At 39.7% G+C, this 23,389-nt stretch overlaps 2 protein-coding genes across 14 annotated transcripts in view; one reads left to right on the top strand and one right to left on the bottom strand.

Moving 5' to 3' along the window:
* Csnk1g1 (casein kinase 1 gamma 1) overlaps positions 1-17,459 on the bottom strand; it is a 130,556-nt gene extending 113,097 nt beyond the window's left edge. For 6 of the 10 annotated variants that reach the window (XM_029481318.1, XM_021171460.2, XM_029481325.1 and 3 more), the window contains exons 1-2: positions 17,303-17,459; positions 7,022-7,086 (exon numbers count right to left, since the gene is read on the bottom strand). The gene's annotated coding sequence lies outside the window, so the exon portion shown is untranslated. Of the gene's footprint in view, positions 1-7,021; positions 7,087-8,694; positions 8,775-17,302 lie in introns of all 10 variants that reach the window. The other 4 variants (XM_029481320.1, XM_029481324.1, XM_029481323.1 and 1 more) reach the window with 2 other exon arrangements.
* Positions 17,460-17,638: 179 nt separating this feature from the next.
* Positions 17,639-23,389, top strand: part of Trip4 (thyroid hormone receptor interactor 4) — an 85,525-nt gene continuing 79,774 nt past the window's right edge. For all 4 annotated transcript variants that reach the window (XM_021172377.2, XM_029481783.1, XM_021172375.2 and 1 more), the window contains exon 1: positions 17,639-18,005. The gene's annotated coding sequence lies outside the window, so the exon portion shown is untranslated. The remainder of the gene's footprint in view (positions 18,006-23,389) is intronic.

Raw genomic sequence — 23,389 nt, 5'->3', positions numbered from 1 at the left:
CGAGGCCAGTCTGGTCTACAAAGTGAGTTCCAGGACAGCCAGGGCTACACAGAGAAACCCTGTCTCGAAAAAACCAAAAAAAAAAAAAAAAAAAAAAAAAAAAAAGTTGTCTTCTAACCTCCAATGAATACTGTAGTATAGATGTGTCAGTATCTATACACACACAAGCACACACATGCACACACATACAGTCTGAGTAAAATATGCGTTTCTTGCAGCAATGAAAGTTAAGAGGGGGAAGAAAGGCTATACCACCACAAACAGAGCAAATAAAACCCAAGCTTATATTTTAGCACTGCTTTGGGAAACATTATTTAAAACCAACCCCACGCTAGTAAGTTTGCTCTCAAGTTTAGCACCCAGGAGAGTACCATGACTCTCAGCCAAATTCCTTGATCAAAGAATTATAGTATGGTAGTGGCTATGGAAATGGTTCAGTGTAAAAAGTCTTAGTGAAGAAGCATACGGACCTGAGTTTAATCTCAGGCACTCAAGTAAAAAGACAGGCATGGTGGCACACAACTATAACTCAAGTGCAGAGGCAGATAAGTCATTAGGGCTGGTTGGATAGTAAATCTAGCCTAATGAAGTGGTAAGTCCCAGGTCTCTGAGAGAGACACTGTCTCTTAAGCAAAGGTAAAAGAGGGGAAAGATGGCTCATCAGTTAAGAACAGAGGGCCTGAGTTCAGTCATCAACACCCACATCACACACTCACAGATGCCTGTTATTCCATCTGTAGGGGAATCTGACATCTCTGGGCTACAAGGACATCTGCACTTATGTATATGATCTGGACATGATGGCTCATGCTTTTAAGCCCAGCATATGGAGGTAGAGGCAGGTGGGTCTATTTGAGTTCAATGTCAACTTGCTGTACAAAGTGAGTCCTAGACAAAGGGCTATATAATAAGGCCCTGTCTCAAATGAACAAGCAATTAATCAAACAAATCTTTGAGACTAAAGAGATGGCTGAGGCATTAAAAGCAATAACTGTTCTTCCAGAGGACCCAGCTTTGATTTCCAGTATTCACTTCATGGCTCACGACCTTCATTTCCAGGGGTTCTGACTACCTCTTCTAATCTTTGTGGGCACCATGTACACATATGATATATATATATATATATATATATATATATATATATATATATATATATACACATACATACATACGTGCAGGTAAAACATTCATACATATAAAATCAAGTAAGTCTAAAAAAGTTTAAGGAGTGCCAGCCTTAGTGGTGCACACCTTTAATCCCAGCACTTAAGAGGGGGAGGCAGGCCAGCCAAGGCTACACATTGAGACCCTGTTTAAATAACTAAAATAAATTAAGAAAAGCATGTGTACTCATCTTGCATAGGACCCCAGTTCAGTTCCCAACACCCACATTGGGCAGCTTACAACTACCTATATCACCTCCTTCAGGGGATCCAACATCCTCTTCTGGCCTCTGAGGGTATATATGCACACACACAAATACACATATAAATAAAAATAAATAAATCTTGGGCTAGAGAGATAGCTCAGTGGTTAAGAACATGTGTTACTCTTGCAGAGGACCTAAGTTCAGTTCCCAGCATCCACATCAGTCAGCTCATAATTGTCTGTAACACTCACACCAACACACACAATTAAAATTAACTAAAACAATACAAAACAAAACAAAACCACATGGTGGAAGGCTGCTGAGAAAAAGGTTCACCCCTGCCTTCACAGGCATCTGTAAATGGAGACAGGAGAAGCAGCAGCACATGGTAAGTTCAACAACAGTTCAGGCTACCTAAAACTCTGAAAACCAGTAACAGCAACAAAAACAAAATCACACAAATAACAAATTCAATGACAGTCTGGGCTATGTGAAAATGGAAATTTTCCTGGCCAGGTGGAGGCAGAGGCAGGTGGATTTCTGTGAATTTGAGGCCAGCCTGGTCTACAGAACTAGTTCCAGAAAAGCTAAGGCTATATAGAGAATCCTTGACAAAAACCAAGCAAACAAACAAAATTCACCCTCTGAAAATCAATAACATCAACAGTAACAAAATTCCACAGATGAAAATTCAAGGACAGTCCAGGCTATCTGAAACTGTCTCAAAAATAACAACAGCAACAATTACAAAATCCCACAAACGAAAAAACTCACAAAATATCAAACTGTTACAATTTCTCTATATAAATAAAAGTATTTATACTTTATTATAAAGTTTTAAACACTGGCACATTTGGTAGGGACTATGTTTTAGTTTTGTAGCACCTTATAATACTTAAGTCTTGACAAATTGAATATTACTGTTTATAATAGTTGAATGTTACTATTTAAATTAAAATCATATTAAAAAAAAACAACCCAAGAGTTCAATGGAAAAAAAAATTGTAAGGCTAGGGAGATCAGTTAACACAGAACTCATACTATGAAAACACAAGGATGTGAGTTCAAATCCTAAGCACCCACCTAAAAGGAGCTAGGCATTGCTGTGCTTGCCTATTACCCAGCACTAGACAGCAGAGAGAGGTGGGTCCTCAGAACTCCACTGGTTAGAAAGCTTTGCCAAAAGACCAAGCTCCCAGGTTAGTGAGAGAGCCTGTGTCAGTAAGTCAGTAGTAAGTCAGTAAGGTAAAGAGGGACAGAGGGACCTGATTTCTTCTTTTGGCGTCCACATGCATAGGTGCACCCCATCACAAACACGCATTTATAAAGAGGTATGCCATACATACATGCATACACATGTAGGTACTGCTTTTACATACACATAAAACAGGAAAAATACACATTATGTCAAAAGTAATACTACTCTACCTACAGAGCTAGTTCCAGAACATTACATGTCATTACAACTGTTACATTAAATTCAGAATGTTATAAAAAACAATCATGTATGTTATATATGCTATAATTAGTGAAAAATTAAATTCTATGATGCCCTGTTTCTAGGACTGGAACTTTAAATTTTCATGACTAAACTATCCATGTATTATGGCCCTTCTTATAAAGCACACCAGAGAATAATCTCAACTAGAGGTATAAACTCTCTTCTGGTCATTCCATTTAAAGTATAACAAAATCTGCCCATTTCTGTGACTGGTAATCCTAGAAGTGGGATCTTATAAGGAATACACTTTGAGTATTAAAAACTAAGTAGAGCAGGGCAGTGGTGGTGCACGCCTTTAATCCCAGCACTTGGGAGGCAGAGGCAGGCGGATTTCTGAGTTCGAGGCCAGCCTGCTCTACAGAGTGAGTTCCAGGACAGCCAGAGCTATACAGTGAAACCCTGTTTTGAAAAACAAACAAACAAACAAAAAACCTAAGTAGAGTTAGTGTTTGGCTCTCCAAATACAAATGTATTTGATGGCTGGGCAAGGTGGCACACACCTTTAATCCCAGCACTTGGGAGGCAGAGGCAGGCAGATTTCTGAGTTCGAGGCCAGCCTGGTCTACAAAGTGAGTCCCAGGACAGCCAGGGCTACACAGAGAAACCCTGTCTGGAAAAAAACAAACAAACAAAAAAATGTATTTGATGAATCTGAATAATCTGGTATATCCTTATATAGTTCAGTATGAAAAGAAAATCGATGTAAGAAATCAAGAGTTGAATAGCAAAGAACGCCTCATGAAGAGGAGCACAGAATGTTAAAGAACAAGGACTAAAGATTCTGAATTCTAAACACAGGTGAGCCCCTGCCCCAAGTCAACACTTCTCAACCATAAATTAGTAGGCATATTCAAATATAAGTTATAAAATGCTTGAAAAACCTTTAAAAGTCTTGTTTGTTTTTTTAATTAAAGAGAAAAAAATTCATTTTCCTAACCTGCTCCACACAAATCCCAATGGCCTTGAAATCAGTACTGGTAAGTGTGGCAACTTAGATTGAAAGTGTGCTCAGTAACTACAAAGCAGCATTCAAGGACCGGGCTTAGTTTAATCACAGCTGAGTACATAAAGACATTTATGTTGTCAGTGCTGTCCTAACAAGAAGCTAAATCTCAGGGTACACTACAGCCTTGCCTGTGAGAGGGCGAAAACTTCAAGAACAAAGGAAACGGTGAACTAAATAAAGTGCGGCAAAAAGTAGGTGTTCTTTAGTAAAGGAGAATTATATTTAATGAATCTCACATGTCTAGAGTACATACTCAGCTCCTACTTTAGCCAATAAAGCTACAGAGCTGTCAATTGAGAAGCACTTTGGGAATAACCCAAAACAAAACATCCAAACCTAGCAGGGTGTGTGTGTGTGTGTGTCTTTCTCTTTCTCTCCCCAACTCCAACAACCCCTACCCTCCCACCTTGTAATTTTTCCATTTTTCCTTTTCTGTATCTAAGGAAAATTTTCCAAAATAGGCTTCAATAATCACATGCAATAATGACTTTAAAATACACCTTGGAAGTACATTCTATATATATTTATATAATAACTATTAGGGAGAAGAAGAATATACAGAAGCAAAATGAGTAGAAAATATAACTTCAGGAAAAAATTGCAAAAAGAGACAGAAACTAAAAATTATAAAAAGATATGAAAAAAATGAAAGCTACACAGAAGTCTTCCCTTACAAAATACTTTAATTTTTTTAATTTTATAAACTGCACTGATTTGTGTATGTGCATGTGGGTGCACACATGCCACAACACACATGTGGCGGTCAGAGGACAACTTGTAAGATCTGGTTATCTCCTTTTACCCTGTGGGTCCTAGAGATTGAATTCAGGTTGCTAAGTCTGAGGCAAGCACTTTTTACCTGCTAAGCCATCTCACCAGCCCCCAATTACACATTTTTTTTTAACAGTACACACAAGGTATGATAGGTCACAAAGCACAATATATTTTATAAGACAAATTATACAAAATATTCTTTACAATCACAATGTAATGAAATTAGTCAATTAGTAAACAAAAAAAAAAAAAACAAACCCAGAATTCATAAATACATAAAAGCTAACGGACACATTCATGACTAACAATTCCAAGAAGAAATTACAAGGAAATGAGACAATTACCACTCAAGAGTCTGAGGTTGAAGAAAAGTTCAAGGTCACCAGGGTCTGCCTGCCTACTGTCTTTGGGGGATCAGATAATCCATGAGTCAAAATCACCCCAAATCCCTCAACTCCATAACCTGAGGATACCCGACTGCCTCAAAAACAAGAAAGAAGAAAAGAACCAGGACACCTGACTTTGCAAATACATTTCATGCAAAATAAGCTGGGCTTGGAAATTAAGAGTTCATATCTGCTACTAGAAATTCTTGGGCAGAAGAATGGCTTAGGAGAGAAACAACTCCCCCAAGCTGTCCTTTGACTTCCATATACATTCTGTGACATGCATACGTGCTCACGCTTGCTCTCTCCCCCTCTCTCTCCCTCCCTCCCTCCCTCCCTCTCCCTCCCTTCTCTCTCTCTCTCTCTCTCACACACACACACACACACACACACACACACACACACACGCACACGCACACGCACACACACCATAAATGTTATATATAAAAAAAACAATTTTAGGTATTTGCTCTCCCAAAAGAATCTGTATTTATAATAAATTTCCAGTTGATGCTGATGCTGCTAGTCAAGACAGAATAGCTGTAGAGGCTAGTGGTGCACACCTTTAATCCTAGCAACTATGGAGGCATAGAGTTTGAGGCCAGCTTGATCTACATAGCAAGTACCAGACCAGCCAAGGCTACAGTAAGACTCAATTTCAAAACAAAAAACAAAACAAAATTCAAGCAACTATGTTGGCCTTAGGGTCAATACATTTTAAGAGATAGACATCTTTTATAAATACAATGGGATAAAATTAAACAATTTTAGACAATTAGCAAACAAACAAACAAACAAAAAGGCAAATACGTAAAAGCCTATAACTCCAAGAAGAAATCACAGGGTAGAAATTAAGACAATTATCACTTAGGAGCTGAGATTTAAAAAAAAAGTTCAAGGCCACCAGCACCGTTAGAAACAAAAACAAAAAGCAAGACCCTAGCTGGGCTGTGGTGTCATACAACCTCAATCCCAGCATTTGGGAGAGAGAGGAAGATGAATCTCTGTGAGTCTGAGGGCAACTATACAGAGAGAGTTCTAAGACAGCCAGCGCTATACACAGAAAACTATCTTGAACCACACACCCCCCCCAAAAAACCCAGATTCTATTCTGCCACCCTGTATTTACTTCTCCTTATATTATAGGGTTTTTAAATTTTTTTATTTTGTTGTTGTTATGGTTTTTACCAAATTAGTCTTGGAATATGCCCTATTAACCCTCTTTTAGTCTGTTTTTCTTACCAAATCAAATCTAGCCATCTAGCCAGATGGTAGCTGGCACATTAAAGTTATCTATTTAATCTCAGCACTCTGTAAATTCAAGGCCAGCCTGGTCGACAGATCGAGTTCCAGGACAGCCAAAGTTACAGAAAACCTTGTCCTGGAACAACTATTAATTATAATTAATTAATTGAAAATAGCCATCATCTAAGCATATGGTTTTCAATACTGCCTGCCCACTGCAAACACCTTGAAGAGACTCATTCTTTAAATATCTGCTTATTGGTGTGGGTGTGGGGGGGGTTTACATGACTTAGTGCACATGTGGAAGACAGAGGACAGCTTTGTGAAGCTGGGTCTCTCCTTCCATCTTACACAGGTTCTGAGGCTTGTAGAGCAAGGACTTTTACCCTCAAAGCTATCTCAGCAGATCCTGAATAGGTTTTTAACATCTATAGAAAAAGTCCAGCCTAGTGGCGCACATCTATAGTTCCCATACTCAGGAGACTGAAGCAGAAATGTTTGAGATCAACATAAGCCACAGAGAAAACATGAAGAAATACAAAGATTCTGTCTCCAGTGAATGAATGGAGATATTTTCCCCCTAGATGACTAAGCTTCCCCAGGTGAATCCATGGTCAGTGTTGAAACTCTCTAGTTTGACTATCCTTCCCATCAGAATTATGAATATTGGATTTTTCTCTCCTTTATATTCCTGCAGTACTCAAAGATTACATCAAGTTTGCACTTAACTGTTACTCTACCTTTGAAGTCTTGTTTCTTCAACTTGATTAATGAAAGTACACACCATATCTTCATTTTTGTATCCCTATAATACAAGGATAGGAATGGATACATGGTAGCAACTCCGACATTAGTTCTTCATTGAGTATCGATTCAGTTTAGAATTCAGAGTCTTAACAATATTCCTAGTATATTCAATTCAAGAAACTACATTCTTTCCTTTTAAAATATAGTTATGCAATAAACTCTTTTTCTTTTAGTCAGTTAGCTCCTTCCTTCCCCAATAGATAAGCTGGAGAAAAAAATATTAATATTCCAAAATGATATGAACAATAAAATAATTAAAAGGCTTCCAAATGGCTTCACAAGTTGCTTCCTTAGAGCAAACAGCTTTTCTAAATCAATTAAAGACTGTTTCAAAAACAATTACAGAATCAAAGTGCACACATTTAAAGATGCGAAAGCTCTGAATAGTTGTTATGATTTGTTTTCTCAACAGATGTGCATCCTTCAAGCCCTGAATTCACCAGATGCATATTACTCTGTACTTTAAATTTTTACATAACACCCCACTCTAGTTTTATAAATATACTATCACATGAAAGCAAAATTCGACTGTTGCTTTATTCCATTTATTAAATATTAACAGGTTATCGCCACTATGCAAAAAAATTAAGGTTTATTTTAATACAATGAAATGTCTGTAAATACAGGATATGATAACCTCACCATTATTTTTGTACTTGCTGATTTCTGCCTAGAATATGAAACATAATGAATTTGCTAGAAACTAAAGCTAATATCACAGGCTTATAATTCCAACACTGGGGAGACATAGACAGGTAGATCTTTGTGAGTTCAAGGCCAGCCTGGTATACATAGTGAGACTCTGTCTCAAAAAGAAAAGAAAACAAACCAAATGAAAAAGAAAAAAAAGGAAGAAGAAAAAGAGAGGAAGAAAAAGAAAATTATTACAACAGTTTAAGACATTTTTTAAAAAATGTGTGTGAGTTTGTGAACCTTGTGTCCTCAGAAGTCAGAAGAGGTGTCAAATCCCTTATAACTACGGTTACAGAAGGATATGAACTATGTGGATAGTGGAACTAAAAGCCTGGGTTCTCACCAAGAGTTAGGAGTGGTCTTAACTAATGCGCTATCTCTCTTGCCCCACAATAGTAAAATGGCCTACTTACATTTCCTGGAAAATATGTCTTTTATAGCTTCACTATTTTTTCCCCCTCAAAATTTAGTTATAACAGCAATCGGACTACATTCAAAGTCGGAGGCCTAAAATTCTGTCCTATTCATTAACTAGCTATACAACCTAAGCAAACGGTTTAGCTTCCTGCACTTATGTCAGTCACAGCTGGAAAATGGATGTGTCTTACTTGACTTTCTCCATGCTTTCTTTCAGCCTTATAATTTCAAAATATTTTTTGATTTTTAAATTCTATTTATTCCATATGTGTATGATGAGTATGGAGCTGAACATGTTTCATGGCATGTGTAAAGAGCTAAGAGGACAACTTCATGGAGCTTTCTCTTATCTTTACATGAAACCACACGAACAAACTCAGATCACAAAGCTCCAGTCTTTAGGCCTGTACAGCAACACCTCATGGCCCAATTTCATAATGTTTGAAACTTATGAAACAGAAGCATTAACCAGATGGATTTCATAGTGTGAGCTTACATAGTGACTGATGTGGAGAGCGTCCATCTCTGGAGAACCTAGGGGCTTTCACACAGATAGTTCCTGGAGTCTGTTGTTAACTATAAAACAAACAAAGGATGGGGACACCAGAGTTGGTAGAGTATGTGCCTAGATGCACAAAGCCCTGGTTCCATCCCCAGATCTACATAAAACTGGGCATGAAGGAAAACACCTTGTAGACCCAGCCCTTGGTAGCCAGGAGATTCACAAGTTCAAGGTCTTCCTCCTCTAGCAAGTTAGAGACCAGCATGAAACTATGCCTCAAAAATGAAGGTGGGGGTGGGATGCCAGATAATGGTGACACACACCTTTAATCCCAGCACTCAAGAGACTGAGGTGGGCAGATCTCTAAGTTCACAACCAGCCTGATTTACAGAGCAAGTTCCAGGAAGGCCAGGGTCACACAGGGAAACCCTGCCTTGAAAAATAAAAATAAATAAAAATAAAGTTGGGCAGTGGTGGCACACACCTTTAGTCTCAGCACTCGGGAGGCAGAGGCAGGTGGATTTCTGAGTTCAAGGCCAGTCTGGTCTACAGAGTGAGTTCCAGGACAGCCAGGGCTACACAGAGAAACCCTGTCTCTAAAAACAAACAAACAAACAAAAAACAAACCAAAAAAAAAAGAGAAAGAAAGACAGAAAGACAGACAGACATAAAAAGGGGGAGAAGGCAGGAGAGGTTGAGAAGAGACCCCCCACTAAATATCATATTTGTATCATAAATAATCAAAATACTTAGATATTATGATACCAACTAAGATGAAGATGTTTTGGAGAACAAGGTGTTGTATCAGAGGACAGAACAGTTATAGAGCCAACTACAAGAATATCTGGTTAGCAATTAACACTTAGGCTATGAGAGAACTGTGTGAGGACATCATTTTACTGCTTTTAGAATCTAGCTATTTGGCTCAGGGCAAGAATATGTGTGATCTACCAAGCCCAAGGACCAGGTTTCAATGCCTAACACTAACAACAAAGACCCAAAGAAAAGACTCACAGGCCAAAATAAGAGTAAAGCATAGTTCTTAAACCTTCCCCAAAGGTTAACTCAAAAATGATCATAAACCTAACAATAAGCAGCAAAATGATCATGTCAAAACTAGTACAGGAGAAAATCCTAGGCTCTGCAATAATGTCAAAGATTTAAGACCCACAAAACTATCCATGGAGGGGAAGTGATAATTAAACTTCATAAGCATTAAAAATGGGGGGTGGGTGAAGAAAAGGGTCACGGGTTATGAGCACTGGCTGCTCTTCCAAAGTACCTGAGTTCAGTTTCCAGCACCACATAGCAGCTCACAATCATCTAAAACCCCAGATGCAAGGGGTGCCTTTTTCTAGACTCAACAGGCACTGCAGGAACATGATGCACACAAAATACACTCAGACAAAACACTCACACAGAAATAAATAATCTTTTTTAAAATTAAAAGTTGGCCAGCAAGATGGCTCAGTTGATACCTCTTTTTTTTTAAATATAGCAACATTTTTTAAAAAAAGATTTATTTATTTATTATATGTAAGTACACTGTAGCTGTCTTCAGACACACCAGAAGAGGGTATCAGATCTCATTATGGATGGCTGTAAGCCACCATGTGGTTGCTGGGATTTGAATTCAGGACCTTTGGGAGAGCAGTCAGTGCTCTTAACCACTGAACCATCTCTCCCGCCCATATAGCAACATTTTTAAAGATTTATTTATTACATTTATATGAGTACACTGTAGCTGTTTTCAGACACACCAGAAGAGGGCATCAGATTCTATTACAGATGGTTGTGAGCCACCATGTGGTTGCTGGGAATTGAACTCATGACCTCTGGAAGAGCAGTCAGTTCTCTTAACAGCGGAGCCATCTCTCCAGCCCCCCAAGTTAATACCTTTATCAACTGAGTAAGAGCCTTACTTACCACACAAGCCAGATAACATGAGCTCTATTTTGGGAACACAGGCAGAGGTGAGATAAGAGAACCAACTACACACAAGTGCCCTCTCACACATGTATACACACACACAAAGTTTTCTTTTTTTTTTTTTAATATTTTTTATTAGGTATTTTCCTCATTTACAAAGTTTTCTTTTTTATGTGTGTGCATGTATCTATTTGTATGCAATGTCCCCAGAGGACAGAGGAGAGCATAGATCCCCTGGAACTGGAGTTATGGGGTAGTTGTGAGCTGCCATGTGTGGAATACCAAACTCAGGTCATCTGTTAAAAGCAGCAAATGCTTTTAACTTCTAAGTCATCTCTCCAGCCCCAAGTAAAATGAAATAAAATATACAATTTAAAAACAGGCCAGTGAGATGTTTTGGTGGATAAGGACACTTGCTGGCAAGTTTGATGATCTAAATTCCACCCCCAGGTTGAACACAGTGGAAGGAGAAAACTGATTCCCACAAGATATCTTCTGACCTCCACATAAGCATTGTAGCATGGCCTCCCAAGCATATGCTCTCAACATTTTTGACGCTGTTTTGTTTTGACACAGTCTCTCTATTTAGTCCTGGCTGGCCTGGAACTTGCTATGTAAGCCAGGCTGGCCACAAACTCAGAAATAAATCTACTCATGTACCTATGAGCACTAGTACACATACATACACATATCCTACCCCCCCCTTTCCTCCCTCTCATACTCATAAATATGTGCTCTCTCTCACTCTCTCACACATACACTTAAATAATTTTTTAAGCTGGACAGTGGTGGCGCATGCCTTTATTCCCAGCACTTGGAAGGCAGAGGCAGGTGGATTTCTGAGTTCGAGGACAGCCTGGTCTATGGTCAGGGCTACACAGAGAAACCCTGCCTCGAAACCCCCCCCCCCCCAGTAACGAACTGGGAACACACACAAGAAAACACAGCAAGGCATACACAACCATACAATACAGAGCTTTGGACTAAAGAAATTCTAGAAAACTAAAAGCCAAAATATTCCATCTTCCCGCTATCCATCAGTCTTCTGTTCACTGGCATCTTACATCAGGATGACCACTAGGAAATGGACAAAAAATTCAACTGGGAAGCTGGAAGAAACTGTAATCTTTAGTGATTTAGGAATCAGAAATGAAATCTGATTATCATAGACATTCAAGTGTGCATCGTGCCCATACACACATACCCTTCCTCAGTGGTGATCTGCAGTGTTTCAGAATTAGGAAGAGAGATGTACCTCTGTAATACTTTCATTGAGAGGCCCGCAAGTTCTTTTGCTAGAGTAGGAGCTATGTGGGGCAGACATCAACACAGATCCGATGCTGTTTCCTAGAAAAGTTATGCAGCATTTTGAGGAAGACATCAAATTGCGGTAAGCATAAGCACGGCCCAAGCACTCTGAGAGAGATGCTGTACCGAATTCTCTTTGGTGAAAGAGGAACAGCTATTGTGCCTACCCTCCTTCTCTGGCCATGCCGTAAAAGCCAGGAGAGAATCCTTTCCCAGAATGTCCACACCTCCATTGTGACAGGCAAAAAAAAAAAAAAAAAAAAAAAAAAATTACTATCCCTGGCATCCCAGCCCCACATAACTATGCTGCCCACTTGAAGCTTCTAAGTGAGGGACAAACTACAGTGGTGTAGGGATAGTCCATCTGTCTTCCTACCTCACCAGAACATTCCTGCTGGAGACAAAGCATGAGTCTCTTCTGTCCAGATGGCTCTCTCTTCAGGCCATTTCTAGGATACCACATTAGTTCTCCTTTACAGCCTATCAAAGATACCTGGGTCTCTAAGGTCATGCTAAGTACCGACTACGATAACCTCAGCAAAGTATGCTTTTTCTCAGTTCTGGAAACCTAATTGCCCCTGCTTGGGATTTATTTAGATTCAAATGTGCCCCACACCTGCCTGCCAAAAAAAAAAAAATCCAAATTGAATTGGGTATACATTTTAGATTAAAACAAAGCCATAGGTATATAGGTAAGGAAAAACTATTGCTACAAGTATAAATTAGAGTGTGTTTGTCACTAAATAAAAATTCTGAGCAGACTTTTGTTTTTCAGGTTGTGATCTATCGAATCAATAAAGATTTATTCTAATACCACCATTTATTCTAATATACTCCTTTAAAAAAAAAAACATAGCTTTCACCAGCAATTAAGCTATAGTAAGTGGAAATGACAAAAATGGCTTAGCAATACCAGATCTGGTGGCACAGGCCTGCAATCTCAGCACTTATGAGATAACACAAGAGGATCAAAAGTTTAAGGCCAGCCTTGACTATATAGCAAATTTGAAGCCAAATCCAGAGAACATTAAATAATTCAACAATTACCTTTATGCATTGTCTATTATTGTCCTATATAACTCAACAATAACAATCCACGTTATTTAGTTAAATGTTCACTGACAATTGATATTATATAATCTAAATCTACTGAGGGTTTGTATTTTTGAAAAATAATCTGATGAATTCAAAGCCACAAAACATGGGAGGGGGAGGAAAGAAGGAATGTGAAACAGATGGCATCTCGTTTTTTTCCCTGAGTCCATCTTGAACACAATCCCAATAATGTCAAAATCCAATTTAGCTTTCTAAATAAGAAATCTATAAAACTTAAAATGGTAATTCTCAAGCAAATTCACTCTTTTTCTCTTCCCAGCTTCTCCGAGATTCTATATTAGGCCCCAGTGGATAGAGTCGCTGTGAAGAAAAACACTATCATTCTACAAATTCAAAGTTCTTCCAGGAAAGTCTACTATGTATGCAAAGCCACGGAAGCAGTTACTACCAAACTGGTGACATTAAAATCTAACTACATTCTATTTTATATCTTAATAGAAAGGTTATTTTATATACTAACATAAATAGTAAAAATTAATAGCCTTAATATAAAGATTATTTAACTTAATTAGAAGCTAAATAACCATTTCCATAAAATACGGTGTAAGATAGGAAAAAGCTCAGGAGAGAAAAGTCCCTTGGTTACAGTAAAAACAAAGTAGTTTCTGGACTTTTTTTCATTTCCACAGTAATTTTTTTGCTCCTGGTTTAACAGCACCACAACATAACTAACTACTGTGCTCATTCTATGATTATACTATATTGTGCATATGTACAAATGTATGTGTCTATTTCCTTATATACACCTCCTCTATTATGCCTAAACTTTTTAACATCATCAAAGAGCTGTTCAAGAAGGGTCAACAGTTCTTAGATTCCCTCACCAGCAAATTCCACAACTGACAACTGCAAAGATCTCTGGCTTGGTCACAGACTTCTTGTGGAAGAGATCACTAGGGAAAGTATATCCAATGGTTTTGTATTTGTGGCATATAATTTAGGCAGAATTTTCACACCAAATAGCTATTATCCTATTACTTATGTGAAAATAAATGGATTAACATTTTATAAAAAGACAGGTAAAAGACAGACAGTGCTGAGAGCTAGCAAGACAACATGACTTCAACTTTAAGTAATGAAAAATAACAACTCAAAAAACATAGCCAAAAATCCTAGATACGAATTTAAGAATGTTCCCTTTAAAAAGCCATTTGGAAATTTGAATCACCACACCAAAAAGCCTCAATTAGAGCAAAACATAATTTCAACCCTGCTTTTAAAAAGTTATTTAGCCGGGCGTGGTGGCAAACACCTTTGATCCCAGCACTTGGGAGGCAGAGGTAGGCGGATTTCTGAGTTCAAGGCCAGCCTGGTCTACATAGTGAGTTCCAGGACAACCAGAGCTACACAGTGAAACCCTGTCTCGAAAAACAACAACAACAACAAAAAACAAAAACAATAACAAAAAAAAGGATGTTATTATATTCAGCCTCTTTGAATATAAAGTATATTTGAAATGTTTTAAACTAACCACAGGGACTGAAGAGATGGCTCAGCTATTAAAGGCACTGACTACTCTTCCAGAGGACTAAGGTTCAAATCCTAGCACCCACATGGCAGCTCAGAACTGTAACTCCAAGATGTCACACAGAGACACATGCAGGCAAAATATCAATGCACATAAAATAAAAGTACATAAATAAAGTATATATAAAAGATTACTAACCAGAAAGAAAACCTGTTAGTTGAAAATCCAACAGAAGCTGTGATGATGCCTGCTTTTAGTCCCAGCACTTGGGGGGGAGGCAAACGGATTTTTGTGAGTTCCAAGTAAATCTACTATACAAAACAATTTCTGAGCCAGCCAAGGCTACACAGTGAAACCCTTTTCCAAAAAGAAAAGAAAAGCCCAACATAATAGGCTACAGAGGAAAAACCAATCCATCAATCAATGGGGTTTAGAAGCACATGCCTTTAATCCCAGCACTTGAGTCAAAAACAGGTGGATCTCAGTGAGTTCAAGGCCATCTTGATCTACCAAGGGAGCCCAAGACAGCCAGGGCTACACAGAGAAACCCTGTCTCAAACAAACAAACAAACAGGCTACAAAGAACTGCAATTTTAAATCCTCAAGGCAAATAAGCATATGTCAATATTTCATTTTCTAAAATCATTTCTACATTCTGATTACTAATGATTTAGAAGGAGGAATTTATTGTATTTTCATTTATTCATTTTATAGTTTATATAGGAATTTTCTAGAAGTCAAGTGAATTATCATACAGCTGTAACCCCAACACTCAAGGGGAAAGAGTATCTCATGATCAAGGCCAGCCTGAGTTTACATAAGTCAGTCTCAAAATAACAAAACAAAACTAAGTTTTGCTAATCTTATAATCTAACTAAGATGAGTCATGCAAGTGATGTTGACCTTAGAATTACAATTACTATTTTATGCCCCAAGTTTAATTTCCATTAAGAAGACATGTGACTTAAGATTTAAGTAAGTTACTTATGTTTTTTATTTCAATCCATGCTATATCTAACAGCATAAAGATGATCTGAGAAGAACCTATAAAATGTACTTGGGTCATTTCAAAAAAATAAACATATTGTACTTAATATGTGCTTTAGGAAACTATTGATAATTGCATTTTATGCTACTTATGATCAATTTCTAGGAGCTAAAGTTGTATCTCAATAGTGAAAACTGTGTGAGACCATTCTGGACTGAATGCCCAGAACTACAAAATAAAGAATAATAAAGCTGGGCAGTGGTGGTGCATGCCTTTAATCCCAGCACTGGGGGAGGCAGAGGCAGGTGGAGCTCTGTGAATGCAATACAGCCTGGTCTACAGAGTGACTTCCAGGCCAGCCAGAGCGTGAGTGTGTGTGTGTGTGTGTGTGTGTGTGTGTGTGTGAGACAAAAAAAAAAAAAACAAACAACCTCGAATTCCTGCCTTATACTATTTGAATATTACCAGTTTCTTTTTCAAAAATCCCCTTCCACTAAGTTGGGCTCCCTTAACTATGTTGACTAATGACAATCTTGAAATTCAAAGGTGCTTGTTTTAAATGGAGTTATATAAGTAATCACCTCTCTTTTGACACTGACTAGAATTTAATTCCTCCTGTGAAGAGGCTGAAACTGTTAGTCTATGACTTGACCAAGGTCACAACAAGTAAGAGGCAAAGGCTCGGTTCAGTCCCAGAATTATCTTTCTCAAAGCCAATACTTCCACTTGAACATAATTATCTCCTTAAAAGATTAAGAGAGAGTTCAATCATTGGAAAGGGACTCTTGTCCCTTGTCTTTCTAAATGTTCACTAGTTCTTCTAAGACATACACTTCCTACAATTCAGTCACTTAAACAAAATGAAGATAGTATTTCTAATTCGTTTAAACTACAAAAGGATTACTGGCAGGTGAGAAAGAGGTTGAAAAAGGCTTGCCTAAACATGTCTCATCTAGACCTCTAAATATGGATTTCCTAGTGGTTTTTTTTTTAAAAGCATGCTCATTTACAAGGCTACGTTTGAATATAGTCAGATGCCTTCCAGTATTGCATTTTCTAAGAAAATTTATACCAGACACATATCGGTCTGGGAGACTGCTAGAATATGCCATCCTGGCACTTTGCAAATATCCGAAAAATCATCCGGGGGCAACAAACCCAGTTCCACACTCTTGTTTTACGACGCGATGCGTACCCACCTGGGGGACAACGCTCCTATAGGGCGCCCTGCCGAGAGAGCAATAAAGGAAGAAGCGGGGGAAGCGCACGGAAGTTGGGTGGAGGGAGGTCTCATTACCCACTCTTCTGCCCTACCTCTGCCAAGGGCGGCTCCACGGTGCCCAGCCGACACGAAACCCTTACAAGCACTCGAAGCTCGGCTCTGTCCCAACAGAGAGTCCGGGACGCGGACAATGTAAAGCACAGGATGACCACAGCCACCTCTCCAAGTCTATACCCTTGATTTCGGCCCTGGATGATGCTCCCCCTTCTTTTCGGAGCTGGCACTCCAGGTGGGAAACTCCCGGTCTGCATTGGCCGAAGTCCCTGCTTCAGAAAAGGCGCCTCATGCGACCGGGTCTAACCCGCAACCCGCAACTCTTTGCACGCAGGAACCCTAGTCCCTCTGTCCCGCCCCCGCAACCCTCCACGGACAGGCCCGCGCCCCACCCGGGATCCCCGAGTCCACTGCCCCGCCCCAGTGAAGGCCCCCTAAAGCCCCCCCAACACACACGCGCACACACACACATCTCAGACTCCAGTCTCCCAGACCCAGTCGAAGCCAGAGTACCTACCTAAATCAGCGGTGCTCCAGTGTTCCAAGGGGGCGGGCGCGGTCCCCTCCCCGAGGCGCCGACTGCTTCTCTCAACCACCCCTTAAGCCGCAGCTTTGCTTTCCCAGGAGCGGGAGGGAGCGGAGGAGGCGGAGGGGAGGGGGAAGACGAGTTGAGGGGCGGCCGAACCAAGCCGGAAGTACTAATGCAGGTCCCACCCACCTCCTGGAGCCGCAGAGCATCCTCGCTCTTCTGATTGGACAACCCCCAGCCGTCGCTGTGAAATTCAGACCACCACTTCCGGGTCGTTAATGCTGCGGCCCCTCCTTAGCAACAGCGTGGGGTTGCTAAGCGGAAGTGCCTTTAAATACCCCGCCCCCCTCAATTTCTTCGGAGACTGTTGGGAGCTTCGTTTTCTCCTTTGGAAATGTTTTTAGGCCTTTAGTTTACAATGTTAGGCCAGGTAAACCCTTCGCTGCAGCAGGTAGTAGGCCCAACGTAGCTGCTTCCATCAGTTGGTCTCCGACACCAGCGCCAAACTACACACACCTCCTGGAATCCTGGGCCAACTCGGCGGCTCCTCCCAAAGCTCCTCTCTTGGCCCCTTGCGGGAGCTTCTTTCTCACTGTCTAGCGTCTCCCTCTGGTGGATTTCCTGTCCTTTCAACCAGACTTTTGCATGCATTTCGTTCTGAACCGGCACCAGAAGTCGAACAGTGAAGTGGGTAAGAAAAGTTTTCTCTTACCTTGCCTTTTCTTTTCTTTTCTTTCTTTTTTTAAAAGGGATTTAACGTTTTTATGTGTGACCTGGAAATAACCTAGCTATATTTGAGTCCATGAAAATTGACCAGAGTAATATTATTGTTATTCCATAAAACAACGGGGCGGGGCGGGGGGGGGGGGCTAAAGAATGTGGGTAATCTCGCTTGAGTAGGAAGACAACTAATCCTCCCGTCAGAATAAACCACCATACCTATACGGTGACGTAAAAACCCTCATTTAGGCTGGGGATTTAGGTCTATGGTATAAAACTTGCCTGGCATGCCCAAGGTCTTTAGTTCGATTCCCAGGCATCGAAGAAAGGGAGGTGAGGAGACTCATTTACCGAACATGATAAGCAGACCTGTAATGCTTAGACTCCAGAGGAAAAGAGAGGATAGTAACTCCAAGGCCTAGACTACATGGGCAGTCCCAGTTTTAAAACATTTTACCTGACATACCCGAGGCATAGGTTCAATCTTTGAAAAAACTGGAAAACTATGGTGGGGACCAAAGCCAACAAAATAACCCTCTGTAACGACCCCTATAATTATAGTAATTATATTTTTAGAGAAACCTGGGGCGGGGAATAAAACCATCACTTGACTGTATTATTCTTTGAGTCTGAGTCTTTGAAACCCTGGCTGACCAGGTAATATCTATGTGTAGACCAGGCTGGCCCTGAATTCGGAGACCCACCAGCCTCTTCTCCTAGGTGCTGGGATTTAAAGTGTTCACTACCGGGATGGATCGGCTTTCCTATTTTAACTTTAACTTCTGAATTTTTCTCATCTGCATCAGTGGAAACACTTGCAACTATAAGACCCGATTTTGTTGGTCACAAAATTATTGGTAGACTGTTGTTTACCTCAGCTAAGACAGAAAACTAATTTTGGTAATTGAAAAGTAACTCTAGGCCTTTTCATTTCCTAGACTCATAGGATGGCATTAAATTGATCCATCCTAGGCAGTCAACTCTGCAAAGCTTTGAAGAAACCACTTTAGGCTCAAATGTACCAGCAGTTGGGTTGTTAATTAAGTCTAAAATAGTTCCATTCCCCACCCCCACCATCATTGTGTATACAATTGGAAATATACACACACACAATCTGGGTCAGTGATGAGTGATGTGTTACAGTAGTTTAGTATTTCACCTGCCAGCAGGTCTAAATTCCAAAATTTAAATTCTAAAATAAATATAAGTCCAACATGCAACAGTTTACAATACATCTAAAGAACTAGAACATGTTTATGGTTTAAAAAAAAATGTGGCCTATAGAAATTGGTGCCTCATTAAATAAAATTCAGTTAGAACCAACCATAAGCTTAAGCTAATATGAAAATGCATGTGCATCTGCAGAACTCTCTGTCCACTGCCTGAGGTGGTTTACAAGCAGCATTTAGCTCCTTTCCTATAGCCTTGGGGTTTTTTTTTTTTTTTTAAAAGCTGGTCTTTTTTTTTTTTTTTTTAAGATTTATTTATTTATTATATGTAAGTACACTGTAGCTGTCTTCAGACACACCAGAAGAGAGCGTCAGATCTCATTTCGGGTGGTTGTGAGCCACCATGTGGTTGATGGGATTTGAACTCTGGACCTTCGGAAGAGCAGTCGGGTGCTCTTACCCACTGAGCCATCTCACCAGCCCCGGGTTTTTTAATTCACTGTTCTATTAATATATGAAAATCTGGATTGAGTCCTAAATAACCACATGAGCTTTTTTTTTTTTTTTAAGATTTATTTATTCACTTAATGTATGAGTACACTGTTGCTGCCTTCAAACACCCCAGAAGAGGGCATCGGATCCCATTACAGATGGTTGTGAGTCACCATGTGGTTGCTGGGAATGGAACTCATGACCTCTGGAAGAACAGTTGGTGCTCTTAACCACTGAGCGATCTCTCCAGCCCCACATGAGCTTTTGTTTGTTTGTTTGTTTTGTTTTTGAGACAGGGTTTCTCTGTCTCAAGAGAAACCTGGCTGTCTTGGAACTCACTCTATAGATCAGGCTGGCCTTGAACTCAGAAATCTTACTACCTCTGCCTCCCAAGTGCTGGGATTAAAGGCATGCATCACCACCATTGCCTGGCCACATGAGCTTTTATAATTCTTTCATTTTCAACATAGTCATGCTTCGAGGCCTGGGAAGGTGAGCTGCAAAATCCTACACTACAACTGCTTATGTGGGCTTAACTACAAAAATCTTATTCTCTTTATTTTATTTATTTGTGTATGTGTTGGTGCTGACATACCATTGTGAACGTGGAGGTCAAAGGATGTGTTGAAGGAGTCCCTTCTCCTTTTAAACCATATCGATGGTCTAGAGACTGAGCTCAAGGCAGCAGGTTTGGCATTGGTAGTCGCTCTACCCTTTGAGTTATTTTGCTGGCTGAGGAATCTATACTCTTAATATGAGCTATAAAACAGTAGCATATATATAGGCTAGATCCCGCATAGCCTTCACAACCAGTGCAGTACCCTCATCATATATGACTAATACAGGACTTCTAGCCTCCTAACAGTGTCTTTTTAAATTCACTTTTTAATTTTCTTTTCTTTTTTAAAATTAATTTATTTATTTTATGTATGAGTACACACTGTAGCTGTACAGATGGTTGTGAGCCTTGATCTGGTTGTTGGGAATTGAATTTCGGTGGACCTCTGCTCACTCTGGTCAACCCTGCTCGCTCCAGTTGGCCCCACTCACTCAAACCCTGCTCACTCTAGCCCAAAGATTTTTTTTGTTTTTGTTTCTTTTTTTTTGTTTGTTTTTTTGAGACAGGGTTTCTCTGTATAGCCCTGGCTCTCCTGGAACTCACTCTGTAGACCAGGCTGGCCTCGAACTCAGAAATTCGCCTGCCTCTGCCTCCCAAGTGCTGGGATTAAAGGCGTCCCGGCTTGGCCCAAAGACTTATTTATTATTATTATAAATAAGTACACTGTAGCTACTTTCAGACATGCCAGAAGAGGGTGTCAGATCTCATGGGTGGTTGTAAGCCACCATGTGGTTGCTGGGAATTGAAATGCTCTTCCGAAGAGCCGTCAGTGCTCTTAACCACTGAGCCATCTCACCAGCCCCTTCATTTTGTTTTCTTTGAAATGACTTAAAAAATTAAATTGTGCATGGTGCCTGTGTACATCACTTCAGAAACTGAGTTAGGAGGATTGATATGAATTCTAACCCAGCCTGGACTAAACAACTAAAAGAACACATTTGATGTGTAATTAGTACTGAAACCTTGTTAGAGGACTCGCTATGGTAGCATACAGCTGTGGTCTCAGCGGAAGACAGATAAGGAGGTCACACTCAAGGCCATCTGAGTTACAAACAATAAAATAAAAATAAGTACTGCTAGAGCTCACCTGGTTTCACTAAACATAAAAATATACCAGAATTAGAAATGAATAGTTAGTTCATTGATGAGCAATCTGGCCTGTAAGAAGAAACTTAGCCAAGTTAAGCATTACTGTGTCTAAGCAATAAACAATTGAAAAGATATAGCCCCTATATATAAATGATCCAGACAAACTCAGGATATGTGACAAACAATAAAATGTTAAGCCTGAAGAAGAGAAGGCTAAAGATATAATTCATCTTTAAATAACTGAGGTTGACATGTGGAATAGCTAGTTCTTTCAAGAATGGAACCAAAAATAAATAGGAGTTAAAACAACTCACACTCAACATTTCCACAATTACTGTTGAGTAATAGGACAGTCCATTTAGTGAACGCTTACTGGCTGGCCTGCATTGAACAAGATGGCTTCTAATAGTCCTACACATTTGATTTGATAACAGTTTCTTTGATTTCTATGTGCTATTCTCAAAGATAAAAAGAAAAAAGAAAAGGAAAAAAGAAAAGACCAATTATAACAATGTTGGTTTAACTTGCAAGTCCCAGTTAAACTTGCAGTTTTTCTAAAAAAGAGTTCATCTCAGTCAGGCAGTAGTGGCACATCCCCTTAATCCTAGCTCTCGGGAGGCTGAGGCAGGCAGATCTCTGAGTTTGAAGCCAGCCTCTGGTCTATAGTGCAAGTTCCAGAATAGCCAAGGCTACACTGAAACCCCATCTTCAAAACCAAAAGAAAAGAGTTAATCTGGAGGGTTTTAAGTATAGTCGAATTTAGGGAGACCCTATCAAAAAGGAGTGGGGTGGGGGGCAGAAAGGGGCTGGAAAGATGGCTCAGTACAAGTAAAGGTACTTCCTGCCAAGCCCGAGGACCTGAATTTTGATCATGGTGGAAAGCACTGATTCTCACAAGTTGTCCTCTAACCTTTACACATGTTCCTCAACACATCCACACCCCCATATACGTATATGTATACACACTCAATAATACAATTAAGTTCATTTTACATTGTAAAAACAATTATACACATCAAAGTTAGGCTCATCATCATAAAGTAGTTCTACTAGTGAAAAAGAGCATATTAGATCTCAGAGCCACTAAAATCTAACCTTAAAAAACGTAATTTAGCATACTTCTTCAAGGGGCTAGAGAGATGGCTCAATGATTAAGAGCACTGACTGCTCTTCCAGAGGTCCTATCTCTAGGAACCACATGGTGACTCACACCCATCTGTAATGGGATCTAATGACCTCTTCTGGTGTGTCCAATGACAGCTACAGTGTGCTCACATACATAAATAAATAATTCTTAAAAGGGGGGGGGGGACTAAACAAACAAAACCCATACTTCTTAAAAACAAACCCACCCCTTTTATTAGCAAATTCCTGCAATCTGAGCACTTGAAAGGCCAAGGCAGTATGATTGCCAAGCCAAGCCAACTTGAGCTACATGGAGTTTCAATTCAATCTGAGCTTTGGTGAGACCCTCTCTAAAAAAAGCTGAAACTTAGGGCATGGAGGATGGACCAGTGGTTGAGAGCACTTGATGTTCTTGTGAAGGTCCCAGGTTCAGTTCCCAACACCCACATGACAGCTTGCAACTGTCTCTAACTCCAGGTCTAGGAGGTCTGAGGCCTTCTTCTGCCCTCTACAGACCACACACACCCCATACACTCATACACATACATAGTCCACATGTATACACGCAGGCCAAATACTCATGTACACAAAATAAAAATAAATGTTTATTTAAAAAGGCAAAAGCACAAACAAAAAAGCAGAGAAACAAGAAACATGATGTTCAAAGTACTTTGGATTGAAAGAGGTTCTGCTTAATGTCTAAGCAGCCATTAAAAAGAGAAAAAGAAAAAAAGAAAAAAAAATGTCAAAAAAAAAAAAAAAAAAAAAAAAAAAAGAAAGAAAGGAGAAAGTCAGAAAAAAAAGCCGAGAGTGGGAGCACACAACCTTAATCCCAGCACTTGGGAGGCAGAGGCAGGTGGA

Source organism: Mus caroli, chromosome 9 (assembly GCF_900094665.2).
Source record: "Mus caroli chromosome 9, CAROLI_EIJ_v1.1, whole genome shotgun sequence".
Classification (NCBI taxonomy): Eukaryota; Metazoa; Chordata; class Mammalia; order Rodentia; family Muridae; genus Mus; species Mus caroli.
Note: the sequence above shows the minus strand (reverse complement) of the source record. Positions and strands in the feature narration are given on the sequence as shown.